Source organism: Papio anubis, chromosome 9, assembly GCF_008728515.1.
Source record: "Papio anubis isolate 15944 chromosome 9, Panubis1.0, whole genome shotgun sequence".
Classification (NCBI taxonomy): Eukaryota; Metazoa; Chordata; class Mammalia; order Primates; family Cercopithecidae; genus Papio; species Papio anubis.
The window spans coordinates 118,402,811-118,427,964 of record NC_044984.1 but is presented as its reverse complement, the minus strand read 5'-3'; the positions used below and the strand labels follow the sequence as shown (position 1 = coordinate 118,427,964).

The 25,154-nt window shown below is 44.0% G+C and overlaps 1 protein-coding gene across 14 annotated transcripts in view; it reads right to left on the bottom strand.

The window, feature by feature from the left end:
• ZNF664 (zinc finger protein 664) overlaps positions 1 to 25,154 on the bottom strand; it is a 39,786-nt gene that overhangs the window by 5,359 nt on the left and 9,273 nt on the right. For 3 of the 14 annotated variants that reach the window (XM_009181988.4, XM_009181987.2, XM_031650884.1), the window contains one exon: positions 22,181 to 22,276. The exons of 2 other annotated variants lie outside the window; for them this stretch is intronic. The gene's annotated coding sequence lies outside the window, so the exon portion shown is untranslated. Of the gene's footprint in view, positions 1 to 15; positions 170 to 5,178; positions 5,236 to 22,180; positions 22,277 to 24,226; positions 25,142 to 25,154 lie in introns of those variants that run through there. 9 more of the 14 variants (XM_009181992.4, XM_009181991.2, XM_031650885.1 and 6 more) reach the window with 6 other exon arrangements.

The window sequence follows — 25,154 nt, the reverse complement described above, 5'->3', positions numbered from 1 at the left end:
AAATGACTGATATACCCGGTTATTCACTGAGGCAGTATTTGGCAGCGAAACTGCAAGCAACCCAAGGCCATTGATAGGGAGCTGGCTGAATCAAGTATGGCACCTCCTCACAAGGCAAAAAGGAATGAGGACGGCACTGCGCACTGACACGGAGTGAACCCAGGTTACACTGTTAAAAAAAAAAAAAAAAAAAAAAAAACCTAAGGTACACAATAGTATATGTTCTATGCTACCTTTTCTGCAAAAAAGGAAGGTAATATATAAAATAAACACTGGCCTGGCACAGTGGCTCATGCCTGTAATCCCAGCATGCCAGGAGGCCGAGGTGGGAGGATCACTTGAGGCCTGGAGTTTGAGATCAGCCTGGGCAACATAGGGAGACCCTGTCTCTACAAAAAAAATTAGGTTAAATTAAAAAGTTAGCCAGGCATGGTGGCACACATCCGTAGTCGCAGCTACTCAGGAGGCTGAGGCAGGAAGATGGCTTGCGCCTAGGAGTTCAAGGCTACAGTGAGCCAAGATTGTGCCACTGTACTCCAGCCTCAGCAACAGAGTAAGACCCTATCTTAAATAAAAAAATAAATAAGCATGGTGAAAGATAATCCAGAATTTAATTTAATGATTACTTATGGGAGAGAATACAGTTAAGACTTCTCTGAATATACTGTTATATAGTTCTGACTCTGGAAACATGCTTCTATAGTCAAAAAATAAAATTAAATGAATATTAAAATAAAATAAAGAGAATAAACCTATCATGTTGGTGACATAGCCACAAATGCCTTTTGAGCACAGTATACTGATTGTACATGCCTAGAACATATTCTTTTGACAAATAAGCTGCAAAGAAATCACATTTCTTTCAACAATTTAACTGTTACTGGTGTCTTTTAAAGTAGGTTAATACAAATAAGTAGTTTATGTTAAAGTTGTTAGCCAAATTCAATGTAAGAAAAATTAGATTTAAGTATAAAATCAAAGTTAAGAAAAAATTATGTAATATAAAATTTGACTTAGAGATATCAGTTTGAATTCACTTTTTTGTTTTTCTTTTTAGCCATCACCAAAAAGACCTGGAAGCAATAAGAAGCGATAGCAATGAGCACACCTAGAGCCCCTTCCCTTAAATCCTCTCCCCACCATGAGGCAAGGGGTCCTTGGAGGAATGGCTGGGTTCAAAGCCAGAGTAGCACTTACAAAATGATCTTGGGACATCTTGTTATGCCAGAAAGCAGGAGGGCTGTGCCAAAGGAACACAGAGCCAATTATGCAACTGAGCATCAAAAGGAATAAGAAAGGCAATCGAGTGAGACACATTAAATATACAAACCCCAGGAGCTCACAATGACTGTAGGGAATGGGGAAGAAAGAGACAGGCAGGCAGAGAGAGGGAAAGGCCTTGGCTAGACTCTGTTTTAGAGAGATGGAGAGACCCAAGGCACTGAAACAAAATTGGAATTAACTAGGGGCCCAACTTCTTACCCTGAAAATTGGTAATTAAAAGGAGAGAAGCATCTATCCTATTTGCTGTATGAACTCTCTTTCAAGACAAAGAAGCAACCAGCTAATATGTGCATACTCCTCATCAAACACCTGATTCAGACCATGATAAGCAATGGGTGAAAAAAGGGGCTGGAAGGCTGATCCGGGACTTGGCATTGCCAGAATCAGGTTGTCACCACCTGAAGCCAGGAATCGATCGATCTTAGCATGACTCAAAGAGGAACAACCAGACACGTCTGCCTCCTGCTGTGGTGCAATGGGAAGCACCCAGCACCCCTTGAAGACATTCTTGCCAAAAGACTGAAACAAAACCTAATCAAGCCTCTGGAGCTAATTTTTAATGGAAAGAACTGCAGGGACAGAAGAACTACTAGGAAACAAGTAGCAAAATATCAAAAGGTGAGCCACTCTACAGGACAACTGCCCCCCCCCGCTTTTTTTTTTTTTTTTTTTTTTGCAATAAGGACATGGGGAAAAAAAAAAAAGATGGTAAGGAGGGAGGAGTTGCTCTAAATGAAAGAGACTTTTGAGACATAACAATCAGATATAATCGGAGGACCTTCTTTGGAATCTGAAGCAAACCAGCTGCTAAAAGGGGACAGTCAAGGAAATGTGATTAGGGGTATGAGATTACACTGTATGCTGTTAACTATGTGATCATGTCATTGTAGCTATGTAAACCAATGTCTACAGCCTTAGAGATGCACAGTGAAGAACAGGAATGACGGGACATGTCATCTGATATGTGTGATTTAAAATGCTTCAGCAAACCAAAAAAAAAAAAAAAAAAAGGGAAAGTAAAAAAGAGCAGGCAAAGCAAATGTGGTAAAAATCATTGCAACCATTGAATCCAGGTGAGAGATAAATGAATAAAATATTCTACTCTAAAATATTCTATTGTAAAATATTATGTATGGTTGAAATCTTCATGATTAAAAAAAAATGTGTGAATGCTGAGAAGATATTGCTTTCCTGCTCTTCTGGCAATGGCAAACTAATCCCAGGACCACCGCATAGAGGGGCAACTGTGACTGAAATGAATATAATCCCCGAAACAGCCCTCATTTCCCCAGTCAATCCTGAGCACAGGAGAATGCGCACAGGAAGAGGTCTCTGGACAGCAGGAGAAGGCAGTGGCGGCAGGGACAAGCAGAGGACAAAGGAAGCAGCACTGTGCTCTGCTCTTTCCCTCGCAAGCTAACCCCAGCAGGGGTGTCTTCCAGCACCCCCTCCAGGAATCAAGCTGCTACAGAGCATTCCTCCAGCCTAGCCTCAGCAGAGTCCAACTCTGCTCAGAAGGGCAATAGTTCAACACCAAGGTCCCTGACAGGGGAGTCTGACATGACCTCCCACTGGAGTTCTTCAGGAATCAGGCACTGCCATTCCTTCCAGATAAAGTCCTTGGACCTGTATGTAAGTCTCACTGCACAGTGGGGGGATGAGAGGGGTAAGCTGCATTTTGTAGGAAAAAGAAAGATAAAAGAAACTCTGGCAAATTTTCCATGTGATCAACCAAAGAACAGAAAGGCCAACACACAGAAAGGATCTCCAGTACAGACTCACCTATCACAGCCCCCGCCCAACTCTTCCACACAGATAGAGGCGACTATAAATCCAGAGGCAGATACAGGTTATGGAACCCCACAGAGGTCACAGATCCTGAATGCACCACGTTCCCAAGGCTGTCTCTCACTCCAGACTCCCCCTTATGTCTCATAATCAACGTCCTACCGGGGGTTTCAAGAGGACATCCCACGTGACTGTAAGCCCCTCTTTCTGACCTGAGGAGGAAGCCTGTCACTGCCAAGGACAAACTAAGAGCCTGCACCTGCGAGCTCAGGAATGCCCCCAGCATCCTGTGCACTCGACCCACACTGGAGGAGAACTCAAACAGCAAAATGACAGTGCAGCTGAAAACCGAGAAAACGAAAGCTTAAAATTTAGCCCATCTACCTCAAATCCTCACCTTCCATGAAAAGGAGCCTTTCCTCTCTCCCTGTAGTTTGTGATACCACAGAATACTGAATCAGTACTAATATCTCAGTACAATTAAAACTGAGGGCAACCAGCTTATAAAGAACTGATGCTGAGATTCAAGAAAGTCAAAAACTAAGTCTTAAATACAAGGAAACCGTATCCTGAGAGAATACATGCTCTGGGCCACAGCATAAGAAAGGGGAACCTGAAGATGGGGGTACAGGACTAACAGGCTGGGAGAATGAAGTTGGTTTCCCTTGAGGGCTGCTCAGACCAAAAGTTCCTCACTCTAGTGGCAGAAGAGGCAAACCCGCTGCATGTAAGGGAGACTACCACTCCAGTGTAGGGCCGAGGCTGCAGGAGTCGGCCACAGCAGCCCTAATGGGGTGATCAGAGCATCAGAGGAACGCCAACTATTTATGTGGAGGTAGAGGTTGGTGAGCTACAACCGATGTTCCACAAAGTGGACTCTGAACTGGATTATATTCAACACAGGCTGGATATGAAATAAAGACTAATCACCTTGATTGGGCAGGAGAGAAAAATCCAGTTACACTCCTAAAGGAATTAGCAGCCATTCAGCCTTGACATCAGACTATGTCCACAGTGCTCAGCCAGCAGATGCCGACTACTGAGCAGAAGGCCAAGTGCCTCATCTGTGCTGCTCTGCTCGAGGCTATGACCTCCATGCAAGAACTATAGAGGCACATGGACCCAGCTGTCACCACCAACTGAGGAAGAGAATAGCGCCACCCAGCAACTAACATCCCACTGCCAGGCTGGTAAAGAAAGAGGTGTGCAGAAGGGCACACTGATGCAGCGCCCAGTGCCAGGGAGGTACAGGATAATGTCTTGCGAGCACTTGGGGCTGGCATGGAGACAGCTTGTTGTGGGGATGAGCCAGTGATGTCTTTAGAAAGACAGAGGAGATGTGAGACGGAGGGCAGATGCTGTATGAATGAAGTTCAACCAAGAGAAGAGAACAGGAAAGAGGGAACTTTAAAATGTATTCCCACTTAATCTTGGAACTTCAGGCCAACATATCACCTAACACTACTTTGCATCTATTTTCTTTTTATATAATGAGGATAATACAGACATGCTGGACTATCTGTCTCTCTCTCTCTCTCTCTCACACACACACACACACATTTTATAAATTATCAATCAATCAAAATGTGAAGTAACAAACTTTGGAAACTAAAATATAGACAACTGTATTATATATTTACATCGTTTTCAAAAATGCTGACTGTATGTTAAGGTAAGACTGCCAGCACCCAGTATGTGACTTGTGGTCATTCAACAAAACCCAACTCAAGTAATAAACTGGCCTCTCGTGTGAACAAAAAAGTAGAGAGGGTGGACAAAATAAGAACAACAAAAACCTCACGGTTTATGAACCTGGGTTCAACCCCTGTGGTGACAGGCCCATAGGAGTACGTTTTGTTTTTTTCTCTACTTTTGAGTTCATTTGAAATTTTCCATAATAAAATGTAAGCCAGTAAGCCTTTGCTTAGAACAGTGGTCCCCAACCTTTTTGGCAGCAGGGACCAGTTTCGTGGAAGACAATTTTTCCACAGACTGGGGGCAGGTGTGATGGTTTTGGGACGAATCAAGTGCATTACACTTAAATTGTGCACTTTATTTCTGTTATTATCACGTTGTAATATATAATGAAATAATTATACAACTTACCATCATGTAGAATCAGTGGGAGCCTGAGCTTGTTTTCCTGCAACTAGGTGGTCCCATCTGGAGGTGTTGGGAGACAGTAACAGATCATCAGGCACTAGATTCGCATAAGGAGCGGGCAACCTAGATCCCTCGCATGCACAGTTTACAACAGGGTTCACGCTCCTATGAGAATCTAATGCCTCCGCTGATCTGACAGGAGGTGGAGCTCAGGAGGTAATGCAAGCGATGGGGAGTGGCTATAAATAGATGAAGCTTCACTGGCTTGCCCACCACTCACCTCATGCTGCGTGGCCTTGGTTCCTAACAGACCATGGACCGGTAGCCATTCGTGGCCCAGAGGTTGGGGACCCCTGGCTTAGAAAATCCCTGTATGAACGATCTTAAGCCATCAGAAAGAATACAATGGTGTTCTAGATTACAGAGCTAAATAAACATTGCCTCCACCTCCACTGACAACACTAACCTATGCAAGTCCAGTCATATCATTATACGGCTCAACAGTTTTCACTCAGAAGTCTGTAAGCAATCTGTCCATCTTGAGTGAAACTCTAGCCTTTAACCAAAACATCCTATTCCAGCTTTCTGCTCTGTTAATCCTATGGAACCTTTTCTTTGCTCCCTCAGGACCTCCAGTCCTCTTTCAATCTTTGTCCTTTGTCTTTACTTCCTGGCTTCCATGCTGACTTGGGTTCTTTATGCCCTCCCTCCACCCAGGTTCACCTGTCTCTTCTGTCATCATTACTGTTTCCATGGCCACACTCTAGCTCTATCACCCCCAGAAACTGTGCTCCCTCCCAAATCTGTGTTGAGCAACCCATTCTTGGACACTGGGTGCTCCCTCCCCTTCCAGCTAACTGGCTCCAGGAACTTCATGCAGCAGACTTGCACCCAGTGGCCTGACCCTTTGTTCCCTGTCTGTTGTCCATAGCTTCTCTCTGCGCTCACCAGAACTCTCTGGCCCCACCTACTCTCAGTGACACCGCACCTTATTCAAACCCAACTCTCCACCTATCCATGCAGGCACCCAAGTGGCTGAATAATGCCAGGTTTATTTAACTCATGACCATACATTTCAAATGGGCACTGGAGTGGCCCTAAATTCTTCCAAAAGTCTTCAGTACACACATTTTCCCAAAAATTTAAATTGCTACTTCATCATTCCCCTTTCTCCTCAAATCTCCCATCTTCCCTCTGACTCCCTCACTCGTGGCTGATAACCTGCCAAGAGCCTGCTTCTGATTAAGACAACAGAAGCAGGCTGGGCGCAGTGGCTCACGCCTATAATCCCGCCACTTTGGGAGGCCAAGGCAGGTGGATCACGATGTCAGGTGTTCGAGACCAGCCTGACCAACATGGTGAAACCCCGTTGCTACTAAAAATAGAAAAAGTAGCCGGGTATGGTGGCATGGGCCTGTAATCCCAGCTATTCCAGAGCCTAAGGCAGGAGAATCGCTTGAACCCGGGAGGCAGAGGTTGCAATGAGCTGAGATCATGCCACTGCACTCCAGCCTGGGCGACAGAGCGAGACTCTGTCTCAAAAAAAAAAAGCAATTAGATGGCAAGCCCTTCATTTTCTCACTGCAAATCCACTAGGCCACCTGTATTGACACCTCCTACTACAACAGGGGGTGCCCTGTTGCTGGGAAAGACCAGCCCTTCCACTTGTGCCCATGAGTACACTTCCTGGGCCTTCTCCAAATGGGATCCTATAACTATTCCCTCTCGTTGCCACTGTCAATTCCATCCCAGCTATAGGACCATTCTCATACAAACATGTTCTGTATCTTCCTCCTTAAAATTGTTTTGGATCTCACAGCCCCACCCCTGCTATCCTCATGCTGTCCCCTGCCCCTGCAGGCAGGTTTCTTTCCCAACATGCCACTGAAAACATGTTTCTTTCCCAACATGTCCTGCCTCCGTCAGGACAGGGCCCCAAGACAGGGCTGGAAACACCTGCTTTCTTAGCTGGCCCGTCCCTGCCCCTCACTAGCCACTCCTTGTTTCTTTTACTGCTGACCTCTCTTCTGTTCAAATTCTAAATCCTGGGGTGCTTCAGGGTTCCTGCTTGGGACCACTTCTTTTCTGAATCTATACCCTCTAAGTAATCTCACCAGTCATGTGATCTAAAATACTCTCTTGATGTTGGCTCCCGGTTTTATCTCCAGCCCTGGACTGCTCCATGACCTCTGTTGAAAGGCACTACAACCAGATTTCCAAACCAAATTTCCCCTCAAACTGTTCCTTCCTCACTCTTCCCCATCTGTGTCAAGCGCACCAACATCCATCCAGATGCATTGTCCTTAATTCTGCTTTCCTCCAGCACCACCAATGCAAATCACTGCACACTCTACCTCCTCTCCACAACATAACCCAGCCCTGCCCTCACATCTCTCCATGGCCACTACAAGCTCCACCCTGTGCAGGCCACGGTCACCTCCTGCCTGCAATATTTCAACAGCCTCTCAACCATGGGTCTCTCTGGCTTTCATTCTTGCTCCTCCACAACTGGACCTCTACCAGTAGTCACCCTCATCTTTTAAAAACATAAGTTAGAGAACGTCACTGCCCTGCTTAATCCTTACATTGCTCTTTAGAACACACATCCTCTCGCTGGCTCACAAGCTGGAGGTGGCCCAGCCACCGCCTCTTTCCAACCTCACCTCCCGCACTCTCTGCAAACCACACACCAGCCTCCCTCATCTCCTTTCTAGTCTTCAAGCTTGCCAGCCTCATGTGCCCTCAGTACCTTCACATAAGCCCCCTGCCCAGCTTCTTCCTGGTCCTCAGGGAGCTGGCATCTACTCAACACCCAGGCCTCAGCACATGTGCTATATTCCCAGAAAGCAGCTCCTGGGCTTGTCAGTTTCAGCTGACTTACCTCTCTGCCCTCACACCTTTCTGATCACCTCTTTCTGCTTAATTTTTGTACAGAACATTACCACTTACTGCCTGGAATTATTGTGCTCATTTTTGCACATGCTTCCTTTGTTGTGCTCTTCTCCCTGCTCTCTTGAATGCAAGTTCCTTGATCAGCAGAAACTGCAGAGAATTTATGAATTTGTGAATCTCTGAAACTCCTACATCTCTCTGTCTTCCAGGCATTCAAGCACCAAATGTTTACTGAGTGTCTAACCTATGTCAGCCTCTGTGCCTTCAGCAGTGCAGAATCATAGCCAGTCCCTTCTCGAGTGCAAGCCACAGTCTAGTGGGGAGACAACATTCATCAAAGGTGTCCACAAGGAAATGTCAAATAAATCTATATGAAACGCTTCAAAGCAGCCCTGCACAGTGCTCTGAGCACCTCGGAATGGGCTGGAAGTGAGGTTGACCTGGTCAGGGGAGACCACTTTGAACTGATGGCTGAGCTCAGATCTAGAGGAGGCCTCTGCAGGGTGAAGAGAAGATACACGACCTGAGGGAAAGGCACGTGTGGAGGACCATGGTGAGGGGCAGGAGACAAGCATGGGACAGAACAGGGCCAGCTGGGCTGGAGACGCTCAGTGCCAGACGAGAGGGGAGAAGCTAGGCATCATGATCTTTATGTTCATAGCAGTGGAAGCCTCCACAGTGGTTAGCTTTTGTCTTAAAATTTGGTAGTAACATCAGATTTCCATTTTAAACAGAAAACTGTAGCTAAAATACAGAAATTAATGAATAGGTAGAAAGTGAGAGCATCTGGGGGTAAACACGGTAGGGGATCATCTTAGTCATTTAGGTTGGAAACAATGATCAAAATCTGGACTAAAGCAATGGTGGAGATGAGAGAAAAATCCATTAGACTTGGTGACAGTTTCAATACAATGGGTGAGGGACAAGGAAATGCCAAGGATGACTCCCAGGTCTTTTACCTGAATAACTGGATAGAGATGGAGCCATTCAGTAAGACAGAAAACTCTAGAAAGACCAAGGTTTGAGGACAAAGATTGTGATTTCCATTTTAGACATGCTCGTGATATCCGAAAATGGATGTCAAGGACAGCAGCTGGATGGATGGAACTGACACTGAGAAAAGAAATCAGGACTTTATAAGGTATACATGTGTGAGCCATTAACATTTAGATGGTAACTTAAACAGGGGGAGGGAATAACACTGCCTACCAAGAAAGGATGAAAAGGGAAGAGGGCCCTGGGACCTTACTATGGGAGACCAATTTAATGACTCCGTTTGAAAGAAGCCAAGTAGAAGAGCACATACTAAATGATTCTGCTTGCGTAAAGTTGAAAAACAAGCAAATCAATTGACGCTGTTACACAACAGAGGAGACAGAGGGGCTAATGACTGGAAAGATGTACGAGGGAATTTCTAGGGATTGTTGTCATGTGCTGTCTTTATCTGGGCATTGGTGCACACAGGTGTGCTCATCTCACAGCTGTGAAAATTCATCACACTGTAGCTCTATTTATAATCTGCATGTTAGACTTCAAGGAAAAGTTCAGGGAAGAAATAAAAATGAGACTGAGCTTTTCTTTTTTTATCTTGAATTCCAATGAAAAGGAAAGACTGAAACTATGGGAGAGAAAAGAAATAACAGAAAGGGCCAATGGAGACGGGATCCAAAGCTCCACGAGAGGAATGAGCCCTGGAGAGGGGAAAGACGCGCCTCCGTGAACAGGTGAAGGCAGGAAGTGGTGTGTGTGTTTAAGTAGAAACTGAGAGTCCCTGGCTGCTAGGAAGCAGGAAGCAAGGTCATCTGCTGAGAAGAGGGCAATGGGGAGCCTGGAGGTTTGAGGAGAACAGGTGTGGTGGTTTGAGGTGGTGTGAGATGGTTGTCTGGAGGGCAGGAGAATGGCATGACCTGAGAAACGTAGGGGGACTGCCAGCAGCACTGAGAGTGGGCATGGATTTGGCCCAGGGCTTAGTTCCTCAGGGACTGCATGGGGAAGGCAGATAGCTAAGTTTCTGCAAAACTGAGTTTTTGCCAAATGAGAATCATCAAAGGACAAACAGGCCTTCCTTCTAAAGGAAATCATCCCCTATCCCAATCCAAATCTCTACCTTCACATGCTGACAGAATCATAGACCACCAAGGTCTTCACAGTGATACCCTCAGCTGGATCTTCCAAGCCTCAGGAATGCTTGTGTTACCTCACCCCAAGTTGCTATGTGGCTACTGCCTCCTTCGCCATGTTCAATCTATGTCTGACCTGCAACTAGCTCTGCTCTTGAAACCAAATGCCACACAGAGAAGGCAGAACCCATCAGAGAACTCCCTCCAATTTCAGTCAAACTATCATTGTACATGTGCTGCCCAACTCTAGCCCTTTCTTCCTTTTACAAATGGAAGAAGTGTCCATGTCCTACTTAAGATTCAGCCCAACACCACTCCTCTCTGGATGTCTGGACTGAGCTTTTCTTTTTTTATCTTGAATACATTATCTAAAATTTGGACTGCTGGCTCAGAAAAATCTAAAGTCATTTTCAAATAACTATACAATTACTTTGTCATAAAAGTCAAGTGAAAATTACCTCTTTTCTTATTTGAGACAACTGTTCTGATTTTAAGAAACCTATAAGTATCACAGACCTTTCTGGAGTATTATGAGTACAGGTCTTCCTATGAAGCACTAACTGTACATAATCCCCCTCTGCAATAGCAGACTCTGACAGTAAAATCAATTTCAACAGAGATCAAATTAATTTCCTACCCAGAACCAGAGCTATCAGAATGTGTGGTATATAATTTTGCCACTCAAAGGCATAAGGGCACACTTTCTGGGAAAGATAAAAGCGAAAAAGAACTGGGAAGATGACATGTCGGCCTCCACTCCCTACCAAAAATAACCACCACCAACTGCGATGAGTTGAGATGACCATGTGATTTATCTTCCCCACACACATACAGCAGGCAATTGTGTCACAGGGGCTGGATAAGATTCTGTAAGAAAGATAATCAAAGGGCCCTGGCTCAGGAGACGATGCACTAGGCCAGTAATCTTAAAATATAAAAGATCCACATTAACTTCTTGGCCCCTTAATTAATGGGAAAGGTTTTATAGAAAGATCCCTATATCCCTAGTCCTCTAACACATGTTGATTATTTGACATAGATAAGTGACACAGAGAAGCCAACCCACCCTGACACAGACCTGGAAGAGAGCTGTTACTGAGGTAACAGTCCTGGAAGCTGACCTCTGAGGCATAGGGTCAGAGCTGCAGGCACACAGGCACATGTTCCACATTTATTTAGCACCCAGCATCTGTTGGGCAATAAGCTAGGCTCCGGAGGATCTGATGAACAAAACAGACATGGCCTCTGCACTTATGCGGTTTACATTTGAGGAGGGGAAGGCGACGGTTCCAGCACATGCGAGCGGAGATTTGACAGAGGCATTACAGCTGATGAGCCAGGGGCATCCTAAGTAGTCTCAGCATGGTAATGAAGATTTCTAGTTGACTCTGCTTTTAAGCTGAAACCCAAAGGACAAAGTGAAGTGGCCACATAAAGAAAAGGAGGGCATAGCATGTATACAGAGGTCATCAGATGCCAAGCCCCAGAAAGTGGAGTCCAGCAGGCAGAAACAGGAGTCATACAGCGGGGTCTTTCAGCCACAGAAACTCTTATCCGGAGTGACCAAGGCAACTCTGTAGGATTTATTTTTGAAAAAATATAAGCATTACAGTTACAAGACACCCAGGAGATAGTAGTCCACCTATAAAGACCAACAGAGACTTACAGGTCTTCCTATGAAGTCCTGTAAGCTCAGGACTCTATCTTTTAAGAAAAACAGAAGGTATTTAAAGTTGGAAGCCTGTGGAGAGTGTCACAGGTGCCAAGGACTGGGAAGGACCCGATCCATACACACACAAAGGGATAAAGTATAAGAAAGGCTTCTGTGGGGTATTAGAAAACAAAGTTGCACAGGAAATCAGCTCCTGAGATGGCTGATACACCCTGCACTTCTAGCAGGAACTTCTGACCTCAGGAGCCCTCCTGCAAATGTCACCTCCCATTCTGGAACAGGGAACACTCCTTGGCTCCAGCATTCGCTGTCCAATGCAGTTTCCCAAAACTGTATGATTTCATTTGAAGTCCTCACTTCACTTAACACGTGTTTTTTCCTTCAGACACCCACACTGTTTCTGAGCCTCCCTCCCAGAGTAGCCAAAAAAATAAATCAACAGCCAAATCCCCATGTTCTAATTGCAGTACCAAGTGCTGATACTCATTCCAGCACCAAGTGCTGATACTCATTCCAGCACTAATTCGTCAATGTTGCGTCTGGATTAGCTGGAGCTCTGAGGAAGAAAGGCAAAAAGAATACTGGGTTAAATAGTGTCTCCCCAAAATTCATATCCACCCAGAACCTCAGGGTGTGACCTTATTTGGAAACAGGGTCTTCGCAGATGTAATTAAGATAACATCATAACATGTTAGTGTGAGCCCTAAATCCAATGCCTGGTATCCTTACAAAACAGAGGCGATGGAGATTCAGACACACACACACACACACGCGGAAAAAGGCCACGTGGGGATGGCTGCAGAGAGTGAAGTGATATGTCTACAAGCCAAGGAAGGCCAAAGACTAAGAGGCAAAGGATTCTCCCATAAAGCCTTCAGAGGGAGCACGGCCCTGCTGCCACCTGAATCCAGAATTCCAGCCTCCAGAACTGTGAGACAATACATTTCTATTGTTTTAAGCCTCCCAGCTTGTGGTACTTTGATACAGCAGCCCAAGGAAACTACAGGAAGGATATGGCATGCTCTCAGTGACATTTTCCCATTACAGTCCTTACCTCCATCTGGGCTCTATGTACACAAGGGGCATTGTTTATTCTTTCGTGATGGTGAAGGAATGGTGTTTATTTCACACTTCACCCAAGCCCTTTTAGCTTTAAAAACCTGGAGTGATTTCACCTTTAATCACTTCCAAAAAAAGAAGTTGCATATTTCACTTAAATATTTTTACTTAAGAGATTAAGAGATATTTCATAGGAAAAAAATCTTTATTTTTCCTTTCCTTTCCAATAGTTTTATTCTTTGCTTCTGCCTCCTAAGGAAACAAAAAAATCACAAACAGTATCTACAGTCTTCACCTCTGACACCAAAAAAGTGAATGACACATACATACTTCTGTGGCTGGCAGCCTGGGGAAGGGGTGAGCAGTGGCTTCACAATTAGACCAGCCAGAGTGAATGGGGGTTTTGTATATAATACATATAACATGGGGCACCCAGCCTACTTCAGTCCATCACACACAAGTGGGCTTTGTCCTGGTAATGCAGGAATGAGCTTCATTCCCTCCCTGGCCAGGCAATGAGGACAGAGCCCTGCAATCTAATTGGCCGCTGCAAAAGCTACCCATCAATTATAGAGCCCGCCCCCAACAACATTCTGTCCATTCTGTCTAATTTCCAGATGAACACTTTTCCCCATTCCTGCCTGCTCTCCTTGGGTTTCACACCTTAAATTTCCATTCTGTGAAAGTATCCTTTCCCATCACAGGCAAAGCCATAATTTGGTAGAGCTAAGAGATATAAAGCCCTTCTTGAGGCCATGAAGCTCTTAACAGACACAGCTAAATTTGAGCTTGTTTTACAGAGCATTCTATCTCCAAAATCTTGAATCATTATGCACCTCCAGCTCCGTGTGTCCATACACATTCTCCCTAATTTCCACCACTCATGCTCACACTCGGCCCACTTGAAGCAACCTTTTACCCCAAGAAGCAGCAGTTTTTGCCAACAAATTACACTGCAGCAGAAACACTTTGTAATTCAAGTTTCAGCTCTCCCACTTACTAACAGTGTGACCTCAAGCAAGTTGTTCAACCCTAAGACTCACTTCCTCAATACCTAGACTTGTATCTCTTAAGGTTGCTTTGAAATTACATAAGACGGCCGGGCGCGGTGGCTCAAGCCTGTAATCCCAGCACTTTGGGAGGCCGAGACGGGCGCATCATGAGGTCAGGAGATCGAGACCATCCTGGCTAATACGGTGAAACCCCGTCTCTACTAAAAAATACAAAAAACTAGCCGGGCGAAGTGGCGGGTGCCTGTAGTCCCAGCTACTCGGGAGGCTGAGGCAGGAGAATGGCGTGAACCCGAGAGGAGGAGCTTGCAGTGAGCTGAAATCCGGCCACTGCACTCCAGCCTGGGTGACAGAGCAAGACTCCGTCTCAAAAAAAAAAAAAGAAATTACATAAGACAATGCATACTTATTATAGTACTTAAGCTCAATACATACTATCGTTCTTCAGTGTACCCACCTGGTAAGCACAGGCAATGCGCACTGTTAACTGAAGGATGGCTTAGGAGCCTGGCAACAGGTCAGCCTTCCTGCTGAGCTTTCCTTTCCCTTTCCTAACTGCACTCTAACTTCCTGTTCAGGGATTACGTCTCCCTCTCTAGGCAGCAATAATGGGCCGCTAAATCAGGGTGCTCTTCTATCCTCCCTTGTGAAAGCCAAAATCCCCAGATCTTCCCTCTCACTACAGTGCCTGGTCCGGTCAGGGGGTAAGAAACAGACCTCAGTTCAGCCAGCCATTCTCTCCAGGTACTCTGAATTGTGAAAAGTCAAAGACGACATTAAAAATTAGAGTTCATTCACATGTGCTAGTGACAGCACCCAGGACACACATTTAAGCAGTTCCTACAACTATGACCCTCCAGCGCTACTGGGTTCCTCCATGTCCCCCCCTTCCATTCTACAATTCACTTTTACCATAAATTAGCCAGAGTCCATTTCTGTTGATTACCAACGCAGCCCTAAATGATAAAGAATTTTAGATAGTTACCACCCATCTCCGCCCACCTCCATTCTCCTTCTCCAAAGCCTGAGTGACTGTGATTAACATTCACATCATGTATTAAGGAACAAATGGAAAGAAAATTGGCTCTGGAAATTTGATTCCCAAAACTGAGCCACGAGGCAGCGTCATCAGCCTCACCTGGGAGCTTGTCAGACATCCAAAACCTCAGCCCCACCTTAGACCTACCAAATCAGCATTGCATTTTAGCAGCATCCCCAGGTCACACAAGTCTGTGAAGCACGGACTCAGAGGCTAAATGTGGTTCTTGGCAAGTGCCTGATGAGCCTCACACTTAATATGAAAATGTTCTTTGTCTGTAAGCTATTTTTTTTAAGCCTACTTGACTCACAGCTCTCCCCAGCAGAGGATGGGGCTTAGATGCACAACACCATGATGAAACACACAATGGGCCATGGCTCTATGCTCAACACCTCACCCTACCACCCTCAGATCACGCCCTGAACTATCTGAGCACCAGCTTCTTGTCTGTAAAATGGGTTTGTCATCCCAACCTCCTCAGATTAGAGTATACAAATACTACATTTTCATCAATTGCCTCTACCGTAACAGATGTTCCTTGCCCCCTGGTTATGCTCCAGCTGAAACTCTTCCTGAATAAACTAGCTAAGCACCCACTGATCTAGATCCTCCTTCTCAACATGTTCTCACAATTTATAGTACAATTCCTGTTGATTAATGTTCATCTAGGTAGGCGCTCCATGAAGGCTCCAAATGACCAACATGTGGTTATCACGGGTAAAAGTTCTATTCAAAGTGTAAGAGAGACCAATGGATTTTAACATACCAGAGTACGAAAAGTTCATGAATATAGTTTCAGATTACACGTTGCAACTAACCTGTAGGCATCTACCACTTGTCAAGTTTTGGTGTCATGTCACAGATAAAGCCACAATTATCTGAAAAGGCTACTAAAATCCCTTTTCCAACTATATTATCTATGCAAGGCCGGATTTCTTCATCTACTTCAACCAAAACAACATATTGCAAGAGACTGAATATAGAAGCAGATGTCTTTTATTTAAACTCCATACATTTAAAGAGTTGCCAAAATGTAAATATTGCTACTCTTCCTACTAAATGTTTTGTTTCAGAAAATAGCTATTTTTCATAAAAATGTCATTTATGTTAGCATGTAATGAGTTTATCATTTTTAAATAAATAAGTATCTTTGTAAAATTTTAGTCTTCATTTCTATTACAATAAGTATCAAAGCCTGCAACCCACATAAACTTAAAAGTTCTCTGGAGTCCTTAAAAATGGTTTTTAAAGTGTAAGGAAGGCCAGACACAAAAAGGGGTTGAGAATCCATCTTAAACCCACTTTTTTTGAAGACTGAAAGTATGCAAACTGTAAGATGACTACTTATGTGTAGTCAGTAATTTTCATCATCAAACATTCCTCTTCCAGACATAAGAAAAACACCCCCTGAAAGTCCTCCAAAATAATTCTCAAGTTTTGTACATGAGAGGACTGAGAAGTAAACACTACAAGAAAGAACTCTCCAAAGAGATGCTTTATGAAGGATTCAGAATGTACTCCATCTGGTATAATTCACTAAGGTATTCTTACAAGACCTTGGTATCCGGCTGGTGGGCCATGCATCTATCTGACACTGTTCTCGCTGACATCATGGGTGCCCCATTTATGTGGAGAAAGTATGTTCCCTCCAGCTTAGTTAGGAACTCCTCTTCCTCAAAAATGATCAGGAAGTCCTAGAAATCAAAGCTATCAAATTCTAATTTGGCAAGTCTCAGCAGATAAAACAACTCCAAGGGAACCTCTGCTTTGCCTTTTTCCACAGGCCTTGGCACACACCCAAAAAATAAATAAAAGGAAAGGCTGTTTAGGTATCAGGACATACATACCGCCAAAGGAACCAGGCTAAGAGGGCATTTGTTCTGTTCAAGGCCACCACTCTCCGTAAGCCTCAGGTATTATGGCAGTCACTGGTAACTCACTGATTAGGACTATGGAATGTCAGATCTCTTCTATTTTGCTTCCACCATCATCAATAGTTCTGAAACTGAAGATTCTGGCTGCCCAGGGTAGATTCATGTCCCAAAGAGGCCCTTCACATTCCCCACTCTTGCAGAAGCCAGGGCTCTTTTTCCCATTACAGTGCCTGCATGTACCCTGGGCCACCTCAATGATAACAGGTCACAGTGAAGCCCCACCTTGTAGGGTCCTAGACCTCTTTCCTTGGCAATGGGCTTTCAGAGTCTCTGAAAGAGTGTCCTTCTTTGACTTCGCCAAACCCTCTTAAGTGGCCACTAAGGCCTGTAGCTACTCAACTTCTCACACTTCATCTCCTCTGGCCGACAGCACCTCGGAAGGTCCAACTGCCAGGTCTTTTTTCTCAGGTGTGCTTATCACTCACAGAAGTGAACCTGGGTTTCTTTGTCTTTCCCGGCCGACTTCGGTTACTAGAGGCTGGAGGTGGTCAAAACTGAGAGGAGAAGAGTTTCACTCAGAGTAACCCAAGCACACCCATAATTCCCGGGTCTAAATCTCTGTGGTCAAATCCTCCACAACACAAAGCCCAGCCTCAGAAGATATTCCAGGTTCTGTTGACTCAAAGGCCTGTCAGTTCAGGCACCAATGTATTCTGCTGTAGTCACTGGAGTACATGCACTTCTGAAAAGTGGAATGACCTCTAAAAGTGGACTCCTCAAAAGAACATCAGTCTCTGCCTATTGGCTGTCATTCATGCAGCATCTTGGAAACACGCCCTGACAGGAATTCAAATGTGCCCTTACCTGTGGCTCAAGTAGCAGCCAGCATTTCCTGAACATGCTGTTAATAACCACAGCCTCTGTGATAATAGGAACAACTTCCCCAAGGGTTCTGAGGTCAACTTTTGAGTTCTGTCAAAAGAAGTTTTAACTCTGAGCAGGATTCTCCAACTAAATTTAGGCTATCAGCCAGGGTATACTCCTCTCCTTTCTAGAATGAGGGCGAACTTTAAAATCTGCTCCAGATTGAAAAGAGAGGATTTTACATCCCTTCTGATGCCTTCCTGTGCACAGCCCTGCCACCAGCTGGCTAGAAAAGCCTGTGATTCAGCTTGACTCCTGAGCACTAGTAGAGAAACCGACAACAGTCTTTCCAGACACTCCCAGTACCTTGTCTCCACCCTTAGACCATTTTCCTACTTGGTCCCCAGGCGTCTGGGCCCCTCGCCTCCTTCTCCTCTTTCCTTACTGCCCCCCACACTTCCTTATACCCTACACACCAAAGTTCTAGGTTCCCTGATTTCTCTCACAAGAGACAAGTTCAATGGCTAATAATTTGGGCTCTGGGTTTTAAAGAGCTATAGGGAAGATATGCTTCATTTTGTCCTGCGGAAATTCGTCTTTGCATGACTTAGCCTAATAACTCCTAATGGAGAAAAGATAAAAGACAAAAGAAGCTGTGTCTGATTTTTCTTTAACAAGAAATTACCACAGACTATGAAATTAGGTCCAGAGAAGGGCAACAAAAGTTATTGAGGGAATGATGCCAAGTTTTCTCCCGAGTCTGAGAAGAAAATCTGAGAAGGCTAAGTGCATGTATTATCAGGGTGATCAAGGATGACACAGGCATCCATTCTGTAGCTTTCCTTCAGCCAAGTCCTCTCACAAAATGACCTCTGGAATGACATCACTGGGTGTACGCCTCTGCTCTGCCACCTGCTATGTGACTGTGGCTGATCTGACCAAGCTGCAAATGTATGGATAATAATGTCTACAACACTTTGCTGGGGTAATTAAAGAAAATAATAAACATGAAAGTACCTATCAAGAGTGCTCACAGCATAGCTGAGGCTAAATGAATGTTAGTTTCCTTATTTCCTTTATTTTAATTAGCACATAACACATTCATTCATTTGCCAAGAATGTCATTTCACAGGCAGAGGCTTCCAAACACCTGATGATCTAATCTCCCTGTAATTAGGGTTCTTCCTCCATTCAAGGTGAAACCCTGCCTTTATTCCTATGTGTCTGCTGCTCCCTGTTCCTACCTGTAACTTTTCCCTTCTTGACCCTCTAGTGACAGGATTGCTTTTTAAAAAATATTACTTTAGTGAGATTTCCCCATGGTTTGCACTCCACTATTTTGTTTTCTGCTCTTCCATCCCATATACAGAAACGCCTGAGTCATGGGACACAATGATTAGCTTCAGTGATAGCCCCTACATGAACCCCACATACAAGGCCTAAGTTTATCTTATCTATCTAGTAAACGTGTAACATACACATGCACTAAGAACCATAATTTGGTGGGTAGAAAACTGGACTTGCAGCTCAAAAGGCCTAAGGTCAAAATCTTCACCTAATACTAAATAGCTGTCTGACTGAAGTCACTGATTCTCACCAGCCTCAGTTTACTCAGCTATGAAACAGAGAGAAGTCCCACTGTGAGTCATGGAGATGCTCACTCTCACCCTCCACTCATGCCTCCTCAGGAACAAGGAACACTGATGAAGTAACAGAAAAAAATACAATTTCCTCAGGATACAATTAGGATACCTAGAGAGTCAATGCACAGAAAGAACAACAGAACATGAGAAAACCCACTTTCCTGCATACTCTGCCTTTTCCTTAACCTTCCCTTTGGCTGACTACTGGATTTGTCTTCCTCAAGGGACCAGCCTTTCACAATTGGCCAGGGGATTCTTTCTGCTCTGAGGTCAGGCAGGAACTAGCTGAAGGGAGGGAACACAAAAGGAAGCACAGAGGCTTAGTTCAGATTAGCTCTAATGCTCGTTTACCAAACTTGCTTCCTCTTTCCACTGTGGTAGTAAGACCTAAAGAGACAAAATTCATGTTCAGGCCCAGAAGAAAAGAAGAACAGACTGGAAAGCCCAAGCCACCCTCAAGAAGAGGCATAAGGAACACCTGAAGGTCACAGGAGTCCCAGTCTAGCCAACTAAAAGAAGAAGGAAGACAGGTTGGGCCCTGAAGAACAGGCAAAATGAAAGTGGGTAATTAGCAAGACTGCCCTCAATGATGCTGGCAGTGCGAGTTGCCACAGTAGTTAGGGGGTCAAAAGTTAGGGATTTGTAATTCTGACTATATTTGTATACATTTTTAAAAACTGTGGTAAAAAACATAACATAAAATCTACCATCTTAACTATTTTAAGTGCACAGTTCAGTAGTATTACATATATACACACTGTTGTGGAACAGATCTCCAGAGCTTTTTCAACTTGCAACACAAACTCTGTCCCCATTCAACAACAACTCCACTTTTCTCTCTCCCCCAGCCCTAGTAACCACCATTCTACTTTCTTGACTCCATGAATGTGACTATTCTCAAGTACCTCAAGAGTCTGGCTATTTTTATACCTGGGTCACAATTCATAACATGTATGGTCTGGCAAACCAAAGCAAGCAGGGGAGAGAGATTTTGGAGTAGGCTCACTCAGGAAGCACAAAGTGCAAGAGCAGGTGACCTCTTATAGCCAAAAATCAACAGAGATGATGAGAATCCTAAGAATAGATAGGATTTGGTCATTAGAATTCAGTATCTGCATGGATGGATAGAAATTTATTGCCACTTCACTCTCAGAGAGGGCCAGGGAATGGCCACAACAAATTATGCAGAACTCTGGCCTTCAGGCTTTTGATCTTGTAGGACTGGCACTGGAGGCTGATCCAGTGCCACTCTGAAAATGTAGCTTATTAATGGCTAATACCAAATCTGGCCAGTGGGCTCAGCAAACACCCCTAACTTCTAGGTACCCTAGATGGAAACGTACACAGGACTGAACTGAAAATACACAACACTTTATTATTAGCTGGGCCTGTGAATCCAATTCCCAATGCAGCATTCCATAACGTAGGTTGGATCACATAGAGAACTCCTTTTCCCTACATTAGTGGCAATCTTAAACTGACACCAAAGCACACACGGGTATGAAAAGGAATTCATATAATATTAGACATAACTCTTTGGTCTTACCACACATATTAAAGACTGGCCGAGGTTACCCAACTCAGCACAAGAGAGAATGCAGCCAGAAAGAGACAGAGAAGAGAGAACATTTGCCAAAATGCCAGGGTCCACTTGCCCCCACTTCTAAATATGTCAGTCACCTGGAAACCAATCCAGTACATGGGAAAAGAGAGAAAAGGAAGAGAGGTAGTCAGGACCTTTCTGTTGAGGGGCAGCCCCAGCCTTTCCACTCTAGCCACAGACAGCCAAGAAAAGATATCACACATCCACGTAGGCTTAGCCTTCTAACGACACACAGTCACTAGACCCACTAGGACAGAGGCCAACAAAATGTCCTTTACCTCCCACAGCCAATCCTCTTTGTTGCATGGGAAAGTGAAGTCTGGGAAGACAGAACCCCAGGGCCTGAGCAACCAGCCTCTGGCAGCAGGAGAAATGACAAGAAGCTCATTCCCCCAGAAGCCAGCAGCTATGAAGACAAAGGCTTTCCTTTCTATTGCTGCCCAGCTATGCATGGAAATAACATACAATTTTATGATGTCTGTGAATCAGAGATCTAGACTGTATGTTCGACTGGAGTATTCTGGATTTCAGCAATGACCAAATAAAGATAAACAAATACCTGTCCTATATATCTTGTCTTCTTGAGCTGAGTAAAGGAGGAGGAAAAAAAATCTTTAAAAAAGAACGAATCCAAAGAGAAAACAAAGAAAAAAAATAGTTGTGTTGGGAACACAATGACACTCAGAATCAAGTCTGCACAGATTGATGTGAAACCATAATCCTCAAGTAAGAAGATTTTCAGGAACTTATATTTAAGGAAAAAGCTACTCTTCAGGCATTGGAGGAAAAAACACCAGAAATGTATAGAGCAAACGAGCTTTTAAAAAGTTTTGATAGCTCGGTGAGGATAGGAACAACAGAAGAAGAAGACAAAGAGTGGCATGAGATCTAGAATCCATGTAAGGCCTCCAAGATGGCAGAAGAAAATGGAACAAGTGAAACAAAGTTTTAATAACCAATAGTTCGCATGGAAAGAAGAAAATTAAGATCCTGAGGAGATGGACAAAAATGTTTCTGACATCTTTAGAGTAAGGAAGGTGGTCCAAGATCTGGGGAATTCAATGCCAGATAAAGGCGAGGTCAGGAAGAGCGTGAGACATGGAGAGCTGCTTCCTTATTAAGCCCCAAAGGGCACGTGCTCAGAAAAAATTCTAGAGACAGCTATGGCTTAAAATACTCAAGGGGGATTCTCCATCCAGGACAAATGGTGAAACAAGGGGAAAACTTACCACAATGACAGGATCAAAACCCCCAAGACATTCCAGAAGAACAGGCAGAGGCAGGGCCCACAGTGGCTGAAGGGCTACAAAGGCCTTAGGATCCTGCTGGATGGGAGAAATGCAGAGAGAAAAATGGGTTTATTTATAGAGAATTTAGGATCACAAAATGTCTTCATAAACTAGCTATTATAAATGTGGGGTACCAGCTCAGAAGACAGGACAGACCCATTTACATCTGGGATTTATAGAAATATATGGGATTCAAGGCATCGAGGCCCAAAGAAGGGATGAGCAAATCTGAGAAACCACAGAAAGGAAAATCCAGGCACTCTGCACAACTTCCCTCCAAGATATAGGTATCCCAGTATCACAACTAGCCTCGTGATGGCAACCTGATCCAAAATGAGTTTAAGGTTCATAGGTATAAGATAACTGACTCAGACTCGCTAAAATGCCAGGGAGTAAACAATCAATAGTGTTTCTTCACGGATTTTCCAGTCTCTCAGGGTGCTGAAGAAGCACAAACTGGAGTCAGACTGGGCGAGTTCTTGTCCTGGTCCTACTGCATACCTGCTATAGAAGCTTCACCTAAGAGGTTAAGAACGAGTTAATGGAGATAATAAAGGCCCCGATCTTATAAGGTAATTTAAGGATTAAATCAATTAATCCATGAGAATTACTTAAAACACTGCCTGGCAAATTTTAAGGGCTCAACAAAGCTATCATTATCATTATTTTATTTATTCCATCTACTACCTCCCCCCTTCTGCTATATTCTACAATTGTTCAGAGAAGTTTTGGTATAGATCTCAAGATCTAGCTTTAAGTTTGGGGAACTTCACTTTCCCTTGGGAGTTATGATATATTAAGGAACTTAGGTTCACACTGCTGCCGTATCTACATGTGGATGGGACATTTACATGTTTTTCTAGCTGTTGTCAATCTAGGGGCAGTGCTGAATTACAGTATTCCTCTACGGCTCCCCAGAGCTTTAGGGGAAAGGATTACATGAAAGGCATGTGGTTAGAATGACCCAACTTGCTAATAACTATCCGAAGTTGCTATATCATTTTCAGCAGAAATCGCTAACATTAGAAATAGAGTCCTGTAGACTACGCTGAGTGGCTCTGCACTGTCAGAGACTGAATAAAACAGGAATAAAATGGAAAAGTGAAAATGCTTTAGGCACATTTAGCTATTTTAGTTTCTCTGTGGGAATAAAGGTTCAACTTAGAATGAAAGCTGTTAGCAGGATAATATTTTAAAGGGCAGGAATACATTTGGAGGAATTTCAAATGGTCTTGATATCGGGCCAGGTTTTTTTCTCCGTTACTGAACTATACATGCCAATCATGGTGCCTGCTAGCCTACAAATCCTACTAATGGGAACTGCTTCAGCTTTAAGGGTAAGCCCAGGCAGCCATGGGCCACATGACCACTTCTGAGACCAAGTGCAGATATCCGACCCAAGAGCTTAACTCTGACATATGATGTGGCTTGGAACAACAATAAAAGCAAAACAAAATCAGATTCCCCCTCTCTCAGGAATCTAAGCAATACTGAGAGAATGAGGTTATCAGCTGTGAGAGATGAAGCTGAGAGGTTATGATCCGCAAAATGACCGCAGAGGTCATGAGATTACAGCAAACCAAAGTCATGAGGAAGTAGAATCTATAAGCAAGGAGGAGCTAAAAGGTTAGAAAAGACATATAGGGGAGGGAAAAACAAGCCAGATGGCAGCAAGAGGAGAAAGACACAAAGAAATGAGCAATGCTGTGAGAGACCCCACTGTCCATGGGAAGACTGTGGCTTATCTCTGGACAGCCTGAGTTCCTCATGGGTCTGATCCACATGCATCCTCCAATACAGCCCCTTGTACAGAAAGTGGTCTGAATGAACCTCTGTTCTTTGCAACAAAAAATCCCTAATTAAAACACTTCCTTCAACTCCTCCTTAAGATGAAGTTTTCCCAGGAGGTGCCTCAGTGCCACAAACAAACAGATTCCGGGCAAGTCCACCCCCTCCCGTGCCCCCGCCAGACATGCCTAGACATACCCAATGTCCACTTCCCAGCAGAACAGGGATGTCTTATCTCTAGGCATATAGGCACAGTCCCTAAGGCTCATGAACATCTCGAGGACCTATGTAAATGTTTGAGATCTGAAAAAAAAAATTACTGGATGCAAAACATGCAAAGAAAATTGCAAAATTAAAGTTAATAAATGTTAAATGTCTACAGCCAATCAAAGCTTAACTCACATGGTTTTGTACAAGCTAATTTTATGTGGGCTATGGGTGATTTAATGTTTGATATGACATAGTAAAGGCCACCAAAGGTTAAAATGGTTTAAGGCCTTCACAGGTCTTCACACCAGTCCCACAGCAGTGGACGTGTATGGGCCTAACCTGGAACCTACCATTCCAACCCCTTGGATAAGTGTATGCTTAAACAGTATCCCTGGCCACTCAAACTGGGCACTCAGTCTACAGTGAGAGGTCAAATCCCACCTCCCAGATTTCAACACAAGTTATTTGACCACTTCTGATATTAGAAATCTTTTATCTTTTCTTAATGAAATATTTTAAATAAGTGAAGCCAAATAATTTCTATTAGCCATACTACTAGTTTTATCAAGTATTTTTACATGTCATTTATGAGAACAAATGGTCTCACAGATTTAAAGGATTTAACATTTGACACGTGTCATAAAAGTAAATCAAAAATCAGTCACATTTACTCTCTCCCGCCAGAACTCCCTTAAATGTCATGAAGAGACCTAGACATTTTCTTCCTTTTGGTCAGATTTTCAATCTGAGAAGAGCAGGAAGTGGCACAAAAGTTACACGAAACTTAGATCTTACATTCTGAGACGACGGTGTTAAAAGCAAAAAAGCAAATATAATCCTTTCTAGAGTCATTGTTGATTACAGCTTTAATTTCATATGCACAGATAAGCGACATGTGTTCTCTGGAGCCATCCCC